Source organism: Heloderma suspectum, chromosome 4, assembly GCF_057233095.1.
Source record: "Heloderma suspectum isolate Gila_16-S chromosome 4, 16-S_ref, whole genome shotgun sequence".
Lineage (NCBI taxonomy): Eukaryota > Metazoa > Chordata > Lepidosauria > Squamata > Helodermatidae > Heloderma > Heloderma suspectum.
In genome coordinates this window covers 93050533-93069353 of record NC_139461.1, presented here as the reverse complement: position 1 = coordinate 93069353, position 18821 = coordinate 93050533, and positions in this window count along the sequence as shown.

Below are 18821 nucleotides of genomic sequence, written 5' to 3'. Positions count from 1 at the left end.
CAACAACATATCCTTTTAAAAGAAGTGAGGTGGTTTTAAGTTTTTCTGAAACTAAGTGGGATGGCATCTGACCCCAATTTGAGCACTGCTTGGAGTGGATGAGCAAGAGCAGTGGAAACATTAAACTTTTGACATGGGGTGCAATCTGCACATGGGGCAGCTATAACTCTCCATGTGATTTTTGAAGTGATACGGCCTATAGGAGCCTTAGAAACTGCATGTTTTAATCAGTCCTTAGTCTTTGATTTTCACTATGATTGGGTAGGGCTAAACAACCAGTGTGCAGCATTCATTCCTGATTATGTCAGATGCCATTGCTTTATCGCTTCCCTGTCTGCATTATCCAGCTGTTGCCTTTTCTGCAGCATTTAGATTGTCTATTACTGTGGTGGTGAGGGCATCAATATAAACTGTGATTTGAGTTGGTGTGAAAACATAAGATAAGCATGCATACTTATGCAAACTGCTAGATGAAGTTAAAAAATTCATTGGTATCATAGTTTGTTTATATGCAAATAATTCTTACAGGTTCTCTGAAGATCTTTTTTCATATCAAAACCTAATTTGCATATGGTAATTTGCTCTTACAGTTTTTACTGTTATAGCCATGAGCAGATAGGAAAAATATTTGGAATGATTTTTTTTTTAGTTTAAGAAAGGAGCTTAATAAAGCATCATGTGCAAGAATTTTCACATTCATCTGACAATCAAAATAGATAGGCTGCTTACCTGTAGTTCTTTGAGTGGTCATCTGTGTATTCATACATAACAGCTTTGCGCCTGTGCAGAGCCCCATTCAAGAAGCTATTTATTTATTTATTCATTCATTCATTCATTCATTCATAACCATTTTCAAAGGCAGCCCCACATATAACACATTGCAGTAATCCAAATGAGAGGTTATCAGAGCATGGATAACTGTAGCTAGGCTATCTTTGTAGTTGGCATAGTTGGTATATCAGCCTAAGCTGATAAAAGGTGATCCATGCCAATGAGTTCACTTGTGCCTCAAGTGACAGTTCTGGATCCAAGAGCACCCCCAAACTACTAACTTAATTCTTTAGGGGGAGTGCAACCCCCTCCAGAACAGATCAAACATCACCTAGCCAGGCAGACGAACCACCCATTAACAGTACCTCTGTCTTGTCTGGATTTAATTTCAGTTTATTGGCCTTCATCCTGTCCATTACTGTGCCCAGGCACTGATTAAGAACCACTGCCTCACCTGGGTTTGATGAAAAAGAGAGGTAGAGCCAGGTGTCATCTTCATATTGATGGCACCTCAGCCCACACCTCCGGATAACCTCCCACAGTGGTTTCATGTAGATGTTGAACAGCATAGGGGATAAAATAGAGACCCGTGGAACCCCACGGCATAATTGCCAAGGCACAGAGCAATAATCCTCTAGCACTACCTTCTGGAATTGGCCATCCACATAGCGGAACCAGTTCAGTGCCTCCAACTACCAACCCAGACAACCTATCCAGAAGGATACCATGGTCGATGGTATCGAAAGCTGCTGAGAGGTCCAGGAGAATCAACAGAATTGCACACACCCTGTCCCTCTCCTGGCAAAGGTCATCCCACAGGGCGACCAAGGCGGTTTCTGTTCCAAAACCAAGCCTGAAGCCCGATTGAAATGGATCTAGATAATCCATTTCATTCAAGAGTGCCTGGAGTTGTCCTGCAACCACCCGCTCAAGCACCTTGCCCAGGAAGGGGATGTTGGCTACCGACCTATAATTGTTAACATCCTCCTGGTCCAGGTTAGGCTTTTTCAGGAGTGGCCGATTGCCTCCTCTTTCAAAGAGGCCGACACCGCTCCCTCTCTCAAGGAGGAATTTACAACCTCCTGGACCCAGCCAGGTATCCCCTCCTTGTTTGATGTAATAAGCCATGAAGGTCAAGGGTTGAGCACACAGGTGGTCGACCGGACTTGGCCAAGCACCTTGTCTGCATCCTTGGGCCTCAATAACTGAAACTCATCCAATAAAACTGGACCAGACGGTGCTCTGAACGCCTCTACCAATGGAACTGCATTAATGGTGGTGTCCAATTCATGACGAATCTGAGCGACTTTACCTTCAAAGTGGTGCTCAAAGTTGTCACAGCGTGCTACCGAGGGTTCCATAGTCTTTCTTCTTGGCCCAGAATGTAACAGGCCACAAACCACTTGGAAAAGCTGTGCTAGACAACACTGAGAAGATGAAACGCTGGTGGAAAAGAACTGTCTCTTTGCCACCCTCACTGCCACAGAGTAGGCTCGATAATGAGCTCTAACCTGTGTTCGGTCAGACTCAGCACGAGTTTTCCTCCACCTGCATTCTAGCTGTCTCGCCTCTTGCTTCATTGCCCTCAGCTCAGGTGTATAACAAGGAGCTGGCCAGGCTCTGCTCAGGGGGAGAGGACACTTGGGCGCAACTGTGTCAACTGCATTTCACAGAGCGACCTGGGCTTTGTCAGGAGCAGGAAAATCCCCCAGAGTCCTCTGGAATCCATTAGCCTCCAGGGGCGGTGGCCAGTGGCATACACAGCCAGTGGCATACACACACACCCATTGTTGGTGGCTCATAAATAATGGAACAAATGGCTGGCAAGCAGCTGCATGGCCAGGTGTGGCCTGTTTCCTGGGTACCCCATGACCAATCAAGCAGATAAAAGGCCTGGAGGTGGTTCTGAGTGTTACGTTTGCATTTGGTAGCTGTTCACTGGAACTCCCAACATGAGGACCAAAGAGGTGTCCATGCAAGTGAAGGAGGCCATCATTAGGCCAAGGAAACAAAATAAACCCATCAGAGAGATAGCAAAAACAGTGGGAGTGGCCAACACAGCTGTTTGGAACATCCTGAAAAAGAAGGACTTAACTGGCAAGCTCAGCAACAGCAAAAGGCCTGGAAGACCATGGAAGACAACTAAAGTGGATGACCGCAGAATTCTGCTCATGGTGAAGAGGAACCCTTTCACAACATCTAGCCAGGTCAAGAACGCTCTTGAGGAGGTAGGTGTGTCATTGTCAACATCTACAGTCAAGAGACGGCTCTATGAATGTAAATACAGAGGCTTCACAAGAGGCTATCGCATCATCTGTCAAACATGGTGGAGGCAGTGTTATGGCATGGGTATGTATGGCTGCTAATGGAACTGGGTCACTGGTGTTTATTGAGGACCTGACTGCTGATAAAAGCAGCAGGATGAATTCTGCAGTGTATAGGGCTATACTTTCTGCTCAGATTCAGCCAAATGCTGCCAAACTGATAGGACGCCGCTTCATATTGCAGATGGATAATGACCCCAAACATACAGCAAAAGCTACCCCAGAGTTTCTCCAGGCAAAGAAGTGGGATGTTCTTCAATGGCCAAGTCCATCACCAAGTCCTCAACCCAATAGAGCATGCTTCTCACTTCCTGAAGACAAGACTGAAGGCAGAAAGACCCACAAACAAGCAGCAGCTGAAGGCAGCTGCAGTAAAGGCCTGGCAAAGCATCTCGAGGGAGGAATCTCAGCATTTGGTCATGTCCATGGGTTCCAGATTTCAGGCAGTCATCGACTGCAAAGGATTTCCATCCAGGTATTAAAGGTGATCCTTAAGTTTGAAATGATGTTGGTTTGTTCCATTACTTGTGAGCCACCAACGATGGGTATGTGTGTATGCCACTGGCTGTCCTTCCTGAATGGTTAGTGCCCCACTTTTGTCCAACCCCTTGAATTACAGCTGAAAGTCCTGACTTCGCTCCCATCTGGGTGTGTTTCCTTTCAACTTCAATATGGTGGTGTACAGAGGCCAACTGCCAAAACAGTTATCCTTGTTCCAGTATTTCTGGGCCAGACTGTATGTATGATGCACTGTAACCACAAGGAAAAATTAGTCCATTCTTGTCATTTTAAATTACATTTAATTCATAGAGGAACCTGGGATTTGACACTAATTTACATCCCAATCTTAATTCACAGTGATTTCCAGGAGGTGTGGTTACAGTTTCATACTTTAAGCCATGCTCTTCCACTTATTTATTTATTTATTTATTCATTCATTCATTCATTCATTTCATTTCTATACCGCCCAATAGCCGAAGCTCTCTTGTGTTATGGGGTCAATTAGTAACTATTTTTAAAAATATTTATATGGATGTCTCACTTTAACTTAGGGTGCAGTCCTATGCATGTTTAGTCAGAAATAAGTTTTAGGACCCCCAGCATTCCCTAGCCTGTGATGCAGGCTGGGGATTGCTGTAAATTGTAGAGACTTTTTTCTGTCTAAACATGCATAGGATTGCATCCTTAAGGAGTTTCCCCGACTCAAAGGCTGTGAAATTTAACATGAGAAGAGCTATCAACCAAGCCATCATTTCTTTTTATCTTCTTACATCTGGAGCGCTTTTGATATATCTTTTTCCTAGTCTTAGGGAGGCCTGATGAACTTTGAGAACCCTTGTTCAGGATGACCTTTCACTCGTCTCTTCTGGCCAAATTATTCTGAATAGTTTACATATGATTCTTATTTTTAAGATTCCTATTCCGTGTTTATTTTCCAAAGATTAACTTTCTTGCTAAGTATTTTTTAACCCATAAGTTTTTTAATGCGAACATTTCTGTATTTTCATAAACAGCCTTACTGCTGAAGAATTGCATTAGACTTGGATCAAAGAGATTTTCCAGCAAGCATGAAAATTGCAAAGAAAGAATAGTCATCCTAGTAAAGCTCGTTATACTGAGAGCAACTGGCAATATGAGGCTAACCATTCAGAGGAAGCTGTATAAACGATAACTCAGTGAGCGTCAATTTGACAGCTAGTATCTGGAAGTATTGAAACTGCTATAAATCCTCAGTCTGACATTATCGTGTTGTGCTATTCAAGATAGGTAGCATTCCAGCCACAAAGAACAGAGTTGAAGAGAGCCACCTTCTAGTGCCTGTAATGTGCCCATTATTTATTTATGTACTAGCTAGCACAGAAAAATGATTTTCAAGCTGAAAGGGATCTTTTAAAGAAATAGTGCTTTCACTTGGAAAAAAGAAAAGAAAAAATGAGCAAGACTATTGAAAAACATATATAAAGGTGGAATGGATCATAAATAAATCTGAAAGTGTTTGTTCAGCTATAGTACTGTAAGCTTACTATTACTTTCAGACATTAGCCCTGTTTGGACATTCTGAAAGTGATAAACATGGCAGTGCATTCGCTCCACCCCCTCCATCATCAACTCCATTGCCTTCTATGCATGGAGAGAGACTTTCTGAAGGGGAGAACTTACAGAATCCGTGGAAGCTGTCCACGCAGTTTCAAACACAGGAAAATCACCAAACAAATTATCAGTGGGGGAACAAGGTTCCTCATCCCAACTACGGAAAAGACATATGCTCCATGAGTTCATCATCTGGCACAGCACCTGCCACTGCACAAGCAGATGTACATGAGGGTGGGTCCTCTGTGTGGACAAACTGATTGGCTGGCAAGGGAGGGGATTATGCCATCACAGGAGTCTCTTGGGTGTGTAGCAGTGCATGTATAGAAACCAATTTTTTTGTCCACAGAGGCAAAGCCATTGTAAAACTACCACAGTTTATATCCATCATCACTGAAACAAAAGTGACCGATTCTACTCTTGAGCGAGAAACCTTTTTAATACTTAGTAAGACAGACAAGTTTATCTGTTATGAGCAGAACATTTCATGTCACGTGGGCTCAGTTTTTTGTTTTCTATTTCAGCCTGAAGGAGCAGCGGCACGTTGGACATTTTTCTGTATAGAGCAAGTAATGGTGATATTTTGTTGCTACACTGTAATTGAGAGGGGTTTTTGGAGGGGTGGGGAATTCCCCAAATAAACAAAGAAATAAAGTAGAAGCTGTTCTTTTTGCAACAGCATTTAACAGAAGTCTCAGTTTATGTGTAGATCTTTTGTTTGTGGTTCTGGGAATGGCATATGGGTAATTCCTCTTACTATCAGAGGTCAGATTCCATTATATGTGACTGCCACATTACAAATTAAAAAACAATGCCGCTTGTGAGCGTTCACTACTCGTCTTTGTGAGTCGGGCAAAGGATTTGCAGTGATGCTATTTCAGCTCTCTGGGATGATTGTTGTTTTAGCAAGAACAATGTAAATGAGAGCTGAAAGCTGACCAAGAGTATAACACGTGAACAAAGTAACAAAACTCACCAAGATTGTTATGTAGTGAAACAGTATGTATAACATGCTACAAGTCTGCACCTCTATGTATGTGTGACATTAAAAAGCCACTGAAATGAAGCTTTGGAGTTTTTGCATTGTATGAAAGCTCGAAAGGTATGTGGAAAAATACATAAGAGCTGTATCCACATTTGACAAACAGCTCTGCTCACAACACTCCACAGTCTAGTCAATAAGAACCCACAAGATGTGATATCATCACAGGAGGCAGGTGTATGTGAATCTCTGATAGGATTACTTTTGACTGCTCCACGTGTAGCACCCAATTTCTCCATTTCCAAATATGGGACAAGGTCTTGGTTACATCCAGACCAGACTACTGTAATGGTATGTATTCAAAGACTATTCTTTACTGTTGGTTTTATATTGATTTGCTAGTCTGATGTGTTTTACACTGCTCCTTAAATTTCCAGTGGGTAGCCATCTTAGTCAGTGGCAGAAAAACCAACGAAGGATCCTGTGGCACCTTAAAGACTAACAGTTTTATTCTGGCATACACTTTTGAGGACTTTCATGGGCTATAGTCCATGAAAGCTTATCCCAGAATAAATTCGTTAGTCTTCAATTTGCCACAGTTCTTTTTTTTCTTTTTTAGTATTTTAGATATTTATATTATTTTAACATTGTTTTAGATCTATGAGTTGGTTTGGAAAAACTATACATACTGGAAGACAGCATAAACATTTATAAAATAAATAAATAAAGATAAAATATGCGTATCCCAAGCCTTGAAAGACTGTCAGAGTCAAGCAAGCATCCTGAATTAGATCTTGATGCTAACTGGTAGCTAGTGCTGTTGCCACAGAATTTATATGCTTAAGGGTGTAATCCTGTGCATGTTCAGACAGAAAAAAGTCTTACAACTCCCAGCATGCCCCAACATAATCAGACAAACAACAAGAAAAAGATGAGGCACAGGCAGGCTATAGAACTCTGCTTAAATCCCATTGAAGCTAGTCCTGTGTGCACTATTGGAGCCAGAGTCAAACCACTTTAAATATTTATTTAGTAGTAATATTTAGATACTTCCTTTTCACAAATGTCACCAAGGCTGTGTACAACACTTCAAAGAAGATTAATACACAAAACATAAATGCAGTAAAACTGTTATTAAAACAGTAAAGCAACACTTACACAACATTAAAATCCCTACTCACAATTTAAGAGGCTAAATTAAAGAGATGTATCTTAGCTACTTTCCGAAAAGCTGAGAGAGTAGAGACCAATCTTATCTGTAAAGGGAGAGCATTTCTTTTCAAGTTGCTCATGTCGATATTGTACTAAAACATATACAGTTGTCCACAATGGTTAAGGAGACATGTATACTATATTACCATCAGAAAGTTCTGTATCTTAGCCTATACTAACTTTTATACATTTAGTGGCCAACCATAACTTGCAGATTATAAAATAAAAATTAAAAAAAAACTAGCTAATTGGGGACAGGAATTTCAAGATTTGTGTTGTTTTCTCTAGCATTCTTTGCTGAATCTGGTTTCTCTTGTCATGGGTCTCGCTGAATCATCATCTGACTGGTAGCTGACAAAAAGAGCATTGGTTTAAAGACATGGCACAGTCATCACCATGTGACTATAGTGCTCCTAATAAAACATTAATTTTCAGTACTGACAAGTACAAAGTTTTCAAAGGAACTATAGCAGTTTTCTGTTGCACCTTCTGGTCAAAATGGCCTTTGGCAGCTTGGCACAGGAGTTTGGCTGCTGCTATAGAGAAATGAGGAAGTGACTTCACATTAAAAAATATTCAGCTGGTACCATCTAAAAGCCATATTACTTTAGATGCGATAGAACTCTATTCCTAGTATCTTTGCAAGGATGCAGTGTGCGCCACATGAAGAACTATCAGTGGTCAGCTACTGTAATACAGTTTCAAAAATTAAGGCAGCAGTCCTAAACATATCGCTCAGAAGTAACTCCCACTATTCAGTGGGGCTTACTCCTGAGTAAGCATATGGTTCCATGGTGTTTTGTTTGCCCTGTATTTGGAGCACATCTGAAGGCAGGCTATCCTATGTTCCCATTTCAGGTTTCACAAAGTTTCAGAAGCCTTCCACAGTTTCCCAAAGAAGGCAGTAGGGCTGGAGCCCAGGGCCAAAGTCTAGGGCTCCACAACTCAAGGGGCCCCAAATAACCATCCAGTGAGCAGCAGATGATGGAGGCAGTGGCAAACAGGCCTGCCATCCACACATGGGCCTGCATGCCTACTGGGGCCAATACTACTTTCTTTTGTCTTTTAAAGGCACAATCCTATGCATGTTTAGACAGGAAAAACGTCCTAAAACTCCCATCATTCCCCTCCCATCATGGCTGACTGGGGAATGCTGGGAGTCATAGGATTTTTTCTGCTTAAACATGCATAAGATTGTACCCTAAATAATATTTCATAAGCAAGACAGTAGGAGTCTGGCATGTATTGTTATAGATGAATATTTTATTATTTTGATCTCAAACACATATCCTTTTCTACATCAAAATTGTGCTTATTCCCAGATAAATGTTTAGTATCAGGGCAACTGAAGCAATGTCCATTTTATTCCTGCAATTATGATGGTGCTATGATTTAAATGAATTTATTTTCAAAAAAACACAACCCTGCACATTCTCAGATTATTTCTCTTTTTATCAGGGCTGGCAAACAGTTGCATTTTTGTTTTGTTTGTGCTCTGATATATAAGAAATGTAGAAGCAGTTGTAAAGCATAGAATTACATTGGGGCAGTGTTTGAGAAGAGAAAGTTTAACTGTGTACTTCACAACTGTAGTACTACACATGGCTGTCTGAAGGGTCCCCCTTATATCTGCACCTCTGAAACTAGGGGGGGAACATTGCTTGGTGTGTGTGTGCGGGGGACGGGGACAAAGTGGCTTTGCAGTGAACCTGGCTGCTCTCCCAGGTTGGGAACTCGACCTCGGAGAAGGGGGATGTTTTGGTGGGTGGGGGGGGAGGAAACTGGAGAGGCCAGGATATGAGTTATCCTGAGGCCTCTTCCAGCCTCCTTCCCTCCTGCTCTGAAACACCCCAGCTAGATGGACAAAAAAGCCTGTCTAGCAAAAAAACACAGGGTGGGAGGATGGGGAGACGAAGATCGCCTCTGCCACTCCTGTTGCCCTGCACTGGATGATCGTAAGCCTTCAGATTCGGGGGCTTACGATGTAAACCGCCTAGAGAGTTTCGGCTATGGCGCGGTATAGAAATGTAATAAATAAATACATAAATAAAATTTGAGGGCACAATCCATAGGAATGCACCCATAGTTATGAGGCCAGTGTCTAAGCTCTGGGCTAACGGATGAGACTTCAGGGTTGGAGAGTCAGGACTGCCTGTAAGCCGTAATGTGGCTGGGGAGAAGAACACAGGAGCAATCAGTAGATTAGCTGGGGTGGGGGAGGAGCCCAAGAAGAAAGAGCAGCATGATTGGCTAGCTGCAGTGGTATACTGTGCAGGCCCCAAAATAGCTCGTGCTTGAAAAATAGGAATGATCACTCTAGATAAAGAAGTTACAGTCATTCAAGACAGCAAGTACATTCACAACACAATCCTAGGCATGTATACTCAGAAGTCTCATTGGGTATAATGGGCTTATTCGTAGGCATAGGTTTGCAGCCTCCATGTAAAGAGGCACAGGATACATCAAGCTCATCAGAATGAAAATAGAAACTACGGGGAAAGAGGTGCGAACAAAAGCACACCAGTGGAAGGCGAAGAAGAGGTAATAGATGGGAATAATACGTAATTCGACCAACATTGCAAAACTACGTATAAGAAGTTTTGAATTATTTTCTATTGCTTCACTTAATGGTGCTTATTAATTTAACTAATATGGGCCAATGTCTGTTGCTGATATTCTTAACTTCCTCAAAAAGGAAAGTTCTAATAGGGTATTTTCACACATAAGGCTTTAAATCAGCTTGTTTTAATAGGGTTTGATATAATGTGAATGTAAAACCTACAATGTCCAGAATGTTAACTCACATTACAAATGCCTCCATTCTGCTATCTTTCCAGGAAAACTAAGGAGAGGCTGAAAAGCTATTTATGCCTCTTGTGTGAAAATGCCCAGTGTTATGGTTAGAAGAAAGCTGCTGTGCCTACATTTTTCCATGAGTCAGAGGTCACCAAATAGAATTGGTTTTTGTTTTTAAGAACCCTGGATTACTGCTGCAGTACTGAAACTTCAAAACTGCATGGAATACAGTTGAAGATAATAATGCAGATGAGTATTACATTTTAATAATACATTAAAAAAGTAAAACGTTTTTAATCTTTGTAAACTGCCCAGAGAGCTTTGGCTATTGGGCGGTATAGAAATGTAAGTAACAACCACAACTGGGTTAGCATTTGCTTTCTTAAGTCTGGTCATGTGCTGTCATACCAGATGAGAATGTTGTTTCAGTTCAGCAACTTTCTTTCTGTGGATCTGTAGAAGCTACTTCTAGCAAGAATCAGATGATTCAGTCTGCAGCGCCTTCAGTCCCATAAGATGAATCCTTGAGGGCCAACTGAACAACTCACCTAGTCAAATGTATACGTTTACTTGTTGTCTTCTAAATTCTCTGCTGTGCAAAGGAGAAAATTAGTGGACGTTTGACATTCTTCTAAAGGACAATGGAGTCAAACAAAGCTAGAAGGACGAGTCTCCCACCTCTTCCCTGTTTCAGTCACAAAAATTACTATCTGCTGGTCCTTTGGAGAAAAAAAAATCAATTTTTGCTATTCAACATTACACTGCTTTTTATTTTATGCCATTTACGGAAAGCATTTTTCAAATGGAATAACCAGGAAGTAGAAACAAAAGGTACATGTGTTATTTCACTGCAGTAGGCTACTTCCACATCTATTTGTCCAAAGTTCAGCAGAAAAACCCATGTTTGTTTTGTGTCACAGGTTAAATCTAAACTCAGAAAATTGTTTTTGTAGCTATGCCATCAGTAAGCTGCCGCTGTTGTCATACAGGTCCTTTAATTTTGCAGCTTTGAGCACCAACTGAGCTATGCAATTCCTACCAAGTTCTGATCTGAATGGACGGAATTGTCTCTTAATCGTCCAAAAATAATTTTTAAATTCTTGTCAATACAAACATTCATTGCAGAGCCATTTGCTTGGGTTCTCTAAAAACTGATTTCAGTAACAAAGGTCACTTTTCCTTGCTCAGAAAGGACCAATGTGCATATACAGTCGGGGCCAGAAATACTGGAACAAGGATAACTGTTTTCGCAGTTGGCCTCTGTACACCACCACATTGAAGTTGAAAGGAAACACACCCAGATGGGAGCGAAGTCAGGACTTTAAGCTGTAATTCTAGGGGTTTGACAAAAGTGGGGCACTAACCATTCAGGAAGTACAGCCAGTTGCATGTACACACCCCCATCGTTGGTGGCTCATAAGTAATGGAACGAATGGCTGGCAAGCCGCTGCATGGCCAGGTGTGGCTGTTTCCTGGGCACCCCATGACCAGTCAAGCAGATAAAAGGCCTGGAGGTGGTTCTGAGTGTTACATCTGCATTTGGTAGCTGTTCACTGGAACTCCCAACTTGAGGTCCAAAGAGGTGTCCATGCAAGTGAGGGAGGCCATCATTAGGCTGAGGAAACAACATAAACCCATCAGAGAGATAGCAAAAACAGTGGAAGTGGCCAACACAACAGTTTTGAACATCCTGAAAAAGAAGGACTTAACTGGCAAGCTCAGCAACAGCAAAAGGCCTGGAAGACCACGGAAGACAACTAAAGTGGATGACCGCAAAATTCTGTTCATGGTGAAGAGGAACCCTTTCACAACATCTAGCCAGGTCAAGACTGCTCTTGCGGAGGTAGGCATGTCATTGTCAACATCTACAGTCAAGAGACGGCTTTTTGAATGTAAATACAGAGGCTTCACAACAAGGTGCAAACCGCTGGTAACGCTCAAGAACAGACAGGCCAGATTAGCCTTTGCCAGCAAACACCCCAAAAAGCCTGCCCAGTTCTGGAATAAGATTCTTTGGACTGATGAAAACAAGATTAACTTGTACCAGAATGATGGGAAAAGTATGGAGAAGGAAAGGAACAGCACATGATCCAAAGCATACCACATCATCTGTCAAACATGGTGGAGGCAGTGTTATGGCATGGGCATGTATGGCTGCCAATGGAACTGGGTCACTGGTGTTTATTGATGACCTGACTGCTGATAAAAGCAGCAGGATGAATTCTGCAGTGTATAGGGCTATACTTTCTGCTCAGATTCAGCTGAATGCTGCCAAACTGATAGGACGCCGCTTCATATTGCAGATGGATAATGACCCCAAACATACAGCAAAAGCTACCCCAGAGTTTCTCCAGGCAAAGAAGTGGGATGTTCTTCAATGGCCAAGTCAGTCACCTGATCTCAACCCAATACAGCATGCTTCTCACTTCCTGAAGACAAGACTGAAGGCAGAAAGACCCACAAACAAGCAGCAGCTGAAGGCAGCTGCAGTAAAGGCCTGGCAAAGCATCTCGAGGGAGGAATCTCAGCATTTGGTCATGTCCATGGGTTCCAGACTTAAGGCAGTCATCGACTGCAAAGGATTTCCATCCAAGTATTAAAGGTGATCCTTAAGTTTGAAATGATGTTGGTTTGTTCCATTACTTGTGAGCCACCAACGATGGGTGTGTGTGTATGCCACTGGCTGTCCTTCCTGAATGGTTAGTGCCCCACTTTTGTCCAACCCCTTGAATTACAGCTGAAAGTCCTGACTTCGCTCCCATCTGGGTGTGTTTCCTTTCAACTTCAATGTGGTGGTGTACAGAGGCCAACTGCCAAAACAGTTATCCTTGTTCCAATTTCTGGCCCTGACTGTAAAACTGGCAGTTTTGGAGATGCCACAATTTTTGTAAGATATCCAGATAGTCAAACCTTTTGTACCTTATGATGTAAGTATTTTGACATGGGCTCTTGGACTATCCTGATGAATATGATTTAGGATTAAGTGTGTTGCAAAGCCACCTATGTACAACTTTGAGGAAACGTTCTAGTATATGTATCAACACTGATCTGTGCAGTTTTTTAAAATAATAATTGTTTTCCATGCTCCAGGGTCTAGTTTTCTTCCTAAATCTTTCTCCCATACTATTTTCAAACCATCCATTGTTTTTGTGGACTCCTTAACCAAGACTCTGCAACTCTGTCTGCACATCACAATAATTAATAGTTAATTAACCCATGGGGCTCCGAGGTGTGCGCCAGCCACCCCCCGCTGCAGCATGCATATTCAAAATGGCGGCCAACACGCATCTGAGTCATGCTAGTTAATTAATCCATGGTGGCTTATCATGATGTGCAAACCAGCCCTTCATATATGGGAGACTAAACCTTTGGATTTATCATTACAGTGGCATATTACATTTCCAAAGTTTGTTAAGACTCTGTTCACTGTGGATATAGTACTTAAGTGTACCACCTGATGTAGTTGAAGCCAGCTCACCATTTTGTTTTGCATCAGCAAGATTTTTTTCTAAAGATTGTACTTCTGCAAACTGTAGGCTTCCCTGATCCTGCTCATATCTTCCTCTTCTGCGTGAGTGCTGCTGCTTTGGAAATATAAGAATCCAAACTCACACTAAGTAAATATGATTTCTTCATGCCAGCAGTGCATGGATCATCAGAAGATGTGCTCCCCAAGGCAGGTAAACACTTCAGACCCAACTGAATAATAGGTTCAATATTAGCAAAGAGAAAGTCTAGAAGGAATAGAATGTGACTTTGCTGCTAATGAAACAAAGATTGTGGAACACAGGGAATGAACATAGGAACACAAAGATGCACATGTGATGTAATTTTACACAAAATATAGAAGAAAAAGTCTTAATTATATCAACAGACAAGTAAAAATGATACGATAATGTTTCCCCTGGATTTTGAGTAATAATCAGGTGGGTCTACTGTAAGTTTAATATGAAAAGGAAATTAAAGACCTTGGGCACAATCCTGAAAATTATAAACTCCAACATGCTTAAACTTGCTTATTGAAAGCAACAAGTGCTTAACTATACTTACGCTATGTCCCATGTGGGTAAGTTCAAAATAGTTTGCCTCAGTTTTAGTACATGTTACTTAACAAAACTATGCTAATTCCTGTTAAGTCTGACACATTTTATTCATGGAAACATAGTAAGTGCTTTGTATACAGTTACAGATATTTTGGAAACAGTGCATAATTTTATTTTCTACAATTATAAAATGTTGTCAGCATACAGAAAAAGTAACAAGAAGATAAAGAGCTTGGTAAAAATGATATATGATGAGAGATTATTATGAATAAATGCATGCATGTAGCTTCTGTGGAGAATAGTGATTGATGTCCAAGAGAAAGAGGAATTTGTTGTGAGGGAATGCCTACAAAATGGAACAGTGCAGACAAATTATCTATCATAAAGAAGGAGCAACATGTATAAAATAGAATATGCATAATCAGGAACTATTCAACACCATAATGTATTGGTTCGTTATTATAATTTAATTTATATTCTGCTTTTCCACAAAAAGTGCCCAAAGCAGCTAACAAAACAGCAATACAACAACAAAAAACCATACCAATACATCATTATAATAGGACCATATTACAATAATAAAACAACTCATTTCACTGATACTAACATAACATTTCAGGTTAATTACAAAATAGGCAAAATCAAACATTGCAACACAATGTCAATTATTATCTTTCAGTACTGTGTAAACCAGAGCCCAGTAAACTAAATCTTTCCTATGCATTAAGGCTTTAATAAACACTACAAACTGCAACAGCTATGCCAGGAAAACAAAGTTCAGAAAATAGCAGCCAGGTTTCTTACAGCCTGCAGCAGAACTCTCCCATGCTCCACTCTCGCAGTTCCCAAGGCTCCAACAGAGACAAGGGTGGTGGTGGTCAATCTCTTCCCCTGTGCTCTGGATGCTTCTGCTGCCCATCTAAACTAGCACATCTAAACTAGATGTGTATTGGTTGGATACAACCTTATGACTACTTTAAGTCCCATTGATTTCAGTGGGTCTACTTTACATATGACTAAGTCTGGATCCAACCCAATGTGTATTAATCAGCCTGAAATATTCAGTATCCTTTTCAGAAGTTTTTAAGACATTTGCCATTGCTAATTTTCTATCAGTATTTCTGAAGTTTAACACTTAGAACAGAGATTAGAACATGTGGAATCTAACATCACAGACTTCTGCTTGTGCAATTAGACTTTCTCCTCTACCCTGCAGACCCCCACACCCTCCCAAAATATTCTCCAGAGGGTCCTCCGACCCCTTTGGAGCAGGTTTTGAGGGTGCATGAGGGCTGCAGGGGGGAGGGAGAATCATTCTCTGCCTTTTCCAAACACAGAAGCTGTTCCACCAGTGGAATGAGTTAACTGGATTCAACCCTATGTTAGAAATGGTGACATTAGTACACAGGAAGAATAAAACTGAAATAATTCAGTTATTATATAGCTTGTGGGTTTCCTGTGGTTGGCCACTGTGTAAAGAGAATGCTGGACTAGAAGGACCCTTGGTCTGATCCGGCATGGCTCGTCTTAATCATATCTGCATGTTTAGATAAAAAAAATATGTATAAAAATAACAGTTTATTAGGAACAAAAGTGCAAAATATTACCAAAATTACATATTTTAAGAGCATAAAGGTTTCCACTTGCAGACAGATGGGAGCCATCAGAGAAATCTTAGGGCTTCCAAACCAAGTCAACTTTATCTGGGCTACCTCTTATTTTATATGTGATTATTTATTTGCTGTCTAAAAGCTTAGCAGCCCATTGATCTACAAGGGTGAATTCTAAGGATAATCCACTTGACTTTTATCCAGGTTTACATACTATTGCTTAAATAAAAGGTAAACATTTTAAGAAACATACTTCAACTAGGGAGGGTGTATTGGCCCCAAGAGCGTAGCCAAGTCATTTATAGTGTTAGAGGGGCCTAGAGATCCATAATGCTTGCTTAAGTTCATTATTGGTGCACTTGCCTTCCTAGTAAGCCTCTGAGCATGTGAAGATGATTCAAAGGGCCAATAGCGCAGCCTAACATATTCCATGGTAATGAGAGTGTTATCAAGGACTCTGCCTGGGAAGCAAAGTTTGTTTTCAGGTGGCTGTGTTTGAGAACCAAGTGCTGCTAGACTATGCTGGGAATGAACTCTAGATGGCGCTTGCTGCTGTTGTGCTGCCTTATTGCTAACATGTATGGTATAAAACCCACTGTACCCCATGGCTCTGGGTTCAGAGAAGCTGTCTGATCCAACCATTGGGTACACCTGTGTGCTGTAAGTTACCCAATAAAGTCTCCTTGTAAGTAAACCTTTGGATCTGATGTATCACTATCTTGGCACCTCTAACCTAAGAGTTCAACGCCCACTGAAGGGGCGATACAGAGGGCAATTCTGTGTGAGGTCCAACAGTACCTGACTACTACAGGTTCTTCCAAGACTTTCACTCGCGTATGAAGGGATTAAAGAGCTATGCTGAGCTGTATTATGCTGCCCCTTACTGGATATTCTGTTCAAACTCACTTCTACAGCCATCTTGAGAGATTTCATCTTATATTGCCTACATACTATCAAAACTACCATAGGGGCAGCAAAGGCTAGAAACTTACTGGAAAGTCACTTGGGGGGAATTTGCTAAAGGGTAGGATTAGATTGCAGCCTTAGTCAATTGCACATAGTGGCCCACAGTTTTATAAAATAAAACGTGTTAGAAAGAAGCTGTATAAATGTGGTTGTTATAAATGTGGTTATTCGTCATAGTTTCATACTATAAAAAGGAACATAAGAGGATCTATTGAAAGACACTGTGCATAGTTTTATGCTCAGTTCTTGTTTAACACATTGGGTTGATCCAAACTTAACCATACTTTGCTAATCTTTTTTAATTATCCAAGCAAGGGCACAATCCTATTGATTGCGCCTTTGGTGGTCAGAAGCCCCTGAACTTGGAGGCTTCAGATCATGCAATGTAGCGTGGAAGGAGCAGTGAAGGCAATCTTCGCCTCCCTTGCCTTCCTGCTCTGCATATTTTGGCTAGATGAGCTTTTTAGCAACAGCGCTTCAGAGGGGGAGGGAAGGAGGATGGCAGAGGCTCAGGATAAATTGTATCCTGGTCTCCTCCCCTCCCTGCCCACCGAAATGCCCCCTTTCCCCCCTCTCTGAGGTTGATTTTCCAACCTTGGAGAGCAGCTGGCATAGTTCTTTCTGCACCCACTGCGAGGGGGCGGGAAGTTGGATCTCCAACTCCCCATTTCAAGATCAGAGTGCTGTCTCTGACCTCTGACTAGGATACCCCCAGTATCTTATGGCCCCTCAGACAATGTCTAGGGCCACAGGATTGTTCCCTAAGCCATGGTAAAATTTTGTAAACCATAAATATTTTGGCAGGCATATTTAATCAAGAAACTGTATTTGGTTTTCAAAAATTGATTAACATACTAAAACATGCTCTTTAAATATCTTACTCATTACCAATCCCCCAACTGACAGAAAAAAACTATATAGTTTAACAATTTATCCACAAAAATCTGACCACTTCAGTCTTCTCTTAACAATCATAAATAGCAATTAATCCTTCATCAACTCAATCCAATTCAGTCTCATTAATTTGGTGTTACAACACTGAAAAATATTATCTAAAAAATGTTACAATACTTTTTCCTCCCCTCATTTTCACCCAGTGAGCCAATTTAATACATTTAATTAAAGAGAAGTTCTTAATTTCACATACCACAATTATAGCATCTCTTGTCTTCCAATATTGTGCAATTAAAATCCATGCAGCCATCAAGAAATAATAAATCAGCTCTACTTATTCTGATTCTACTGCTTCCAAATATCCTGAGGCTGCAATTCTGTATACATTTATATGGAAGCAAGTACCATTTAAGTCACTGCTGAGTAAACATGTATAAGATTGCAGCCCAGGAACCACTGCCCCATGGCCTCTCCTGGCCCTACACTCTGAGCAGCAGTTAAGAGACTGATCCTATGGTCCCTGGGCAAGCTCCCAGGGACCATAGGATGGCTCAGAAATCCTTTGCAAGCTCAGAGAGAGCACTCCAACCTCAGGAGCGGGAGTTGGACATCTGGCCCCCGACCCCTCACAGCTGGCATAGAGAGAACTGTGCCGGCTGCCTCTCCAAGGTTGGAAAACCAACCTCAGAGAGGGGGAAAGGGGTTGTTCCAGTGGGCTGGGCAGGGCAGAGACCATCCAGGCCAGGATATGATTAATCCTGAGCCTCCTCCCCTCCCACTCCAAAGTGCCCTCACTAGACAGGCTGAAAAGCCCGTCTAGCGAAAATTAAGGTGATTGGCAGGCAAGGATTGCGTCCCCCGCTCCTCGGGAATCTCGGAAACCTCTGATCCTTTTTCAAAAGCAATTTGTGCAAATGGGACACCACCCCCCCAACCTAATTGCCACCAGGGGGAGGAGATGGAAGGAAGGAGAGAGGGAAATAAGGGGGGGGGGAGAAGAGCAAGGTAGGGTTGGCAGAAACAAAATGGGTGGCCTACTACCAACTCTGCTCACCATAAACTCTGCCTATCCTTTAGTACACTAGGAACTCCCCCCCCCCCCGGAATGCAGCTCTCGACATAAAAGGGAGTT